Here is a 2,191-nt window from a genome sequence, read left to right on the forward strand (position 1 = left end):
AAAATTATATCTACTTGTTCTTCTTAGGGAATTTACTTGTGTCTGAGTAATTTTCATCATGAATTCTTAACCTTTGTTAAATGGTCAGACTCATTAACTTTCAATTAATACATAGCTATGGTTGCTGAAAAATGGAATTAATTCTTTTTTCTTTTTTTAAGATTTTATTTATTTATTTGAAAGAGAGAAAGAGTACGAGTGGGGGGCATGGGGAGGGGCAGAGCGAGAAGCAGGCTCCCTACTGAGCAGGGAGCCCAAGGTGGGGCTCTATCCCAGGACCCTGGGATCATGACCTGGGCTGAAGGCAGATGCTTCACTGACTGAGCCACCCAGGTGCCCTAATTCTACTTTCCATTTGATAACCAGAGCATTGATTTTCAGCAGAAGGAGAAATAGTACCAGGGGTTGGGGGAGAACATAGGAGCCTCTGAATCTTCAGAAGACTAAGAAGATTGAAAAATTATATTCAGTGTGTAGTTTAATGTTATATTTTAGAAAGGAAAAATACTTATAAAATTAGAAATATGAAATATAGACTGGCGAGCAATTGAGATTCTTAAATTTATCAAAAAGGGATTTTTTTTAAATTGAAAAACACTGATTTAGAGAAGACCCCTTAGCTTTCATTAACTTTTGTTTATTTGGCTGGGAATATACAGGTCTCTGTATTGAGTCTGCATAAGTAGCCTAAAATCACCCTTTCCTGAAGTTGTGTGTGTGTGTGTGTGTGTGTGTGTGTGTGCTTACTGTTTATTGCTTTTATTTTTTTAATTATTTTATTTTATTTATTATGTTATGTTTGTCACCATACAGTACATCATTAGTTTATGATGTAGTGTTCCATGATTCATTGTTTGCTTATAACACTCAGTGCCCCACGCAATACGTGCCCTCTTTAATACCCATCACCAGGTTAACCCATCCCCCCACCCCTCCCCTCTAAAACCCTCAGTTTGTTACTCAGAGTCCATAGTCTCTCATGGTTATTTTTTTAAATTTCTGGAGCCATGGTCTTTTGTATGGCCACAAGTTATAATTGGACCTAATTTAGGATTGCCTTTGTCCACCCCAACAGATTTTCTTAAATTCAAATTGGAATAGTGTACAGCTAATACTAGAAGTTTCTTTAATCTCAACTACCCTGGACCCATGGTTTTAGTTTGATCAGTAATAGCTGACTATGGAAAAAGTTAAAAGGGCTATAAACTGAAAGTTCAATACGAGACACCATTGAACACTGGGCAGGAACCCAAACCGTCAGGTGAGCATTTCCGGCAATGGAAAGGTGAACATGGTAGAGGGGTCTGAAGCAGCAACCTTATGTGGTATCCAGAAGCAATAATCAGCTCTAGAAGACAGTGTCCTCTTATTCTATTCAAATATAAATTAAAGATGTGATATATATGGTGAGAACTAACAGAACAAAACAGTGTTGCCATCATGGTAAGGAAAATAGTGTAGACTCCCAAGTGTTCCCCCAAACTTTCCTCATTTCCCAGCTCAGGATGAAAATGGCCACTTCTCAGGTTGTTAGGCATATTTCAATATTATGAATTGACTTTCTAATAAGATTTTTCAATCTTTATTGGAGAAAGAATCTCTCCTTCTTCATCTTCTTCTTCCCTCTCCTTACCTTCCCAAAAAGTTCAGTCCTAAAGCCATTAAGTAGGGTTGATCAAGGTGATGTCTATGCCAGAGTGAGGGGGGCTACAATGGCTCAGTATCACAAAGTTCAAGAAAGTGAGGAGGATTTCCTCTTGGAGAGACAGCCTGATGCAAGGTGCCAGAGCCCAAGCAGGGTGAGGAGGATATCACACAGGAGGACATCCCGGAGTTGGGTATCAGCACATGAGCAATTTGAGGAGGTGTCCACATGGGCAGTGCTCAGGCATGGAACACTAGAGCCTAAATGGGAGCATCAAGCATGGTGCAAGTGGTCAGAGCCTCGGTGGGATAAGGAAGGCATCCACGTGGTAGGGAAGCTCAACTTAGGTGTATCAAAACTTGGGTGAGGTCAAAAATGGTGTCTACATGTGGAGGCAGCCTGGCATGGGGTATTGGAGCCAATAGAGATGATAGAGAGTGTCTATGCAGGTGATCTGGTGTCAGGACCTAAGTAGGGTGAGGGAATGTCCTTACAGGAAAGTATTGCAGCCCAACGAGGTGAGGAAGCTTCCCTACTGAGGGATAT

This window comes from Phoca vitulina, unplaced genomic scaffold (genome assembly GCF_004348235.1).
Source record: "Phoca vitulina isolate PV1807 unplaced genomic scaffold, GSC_HSeal_1.0 scaffold19, whole genome shotgun sequence".
Classification (NCBI taxonomy): domain Eukaryota; kingdom Metazoa; phylum Chordata; class Mammalia; order Carnivora; family Phocidae; genus Phoca; species Phoca vitulina.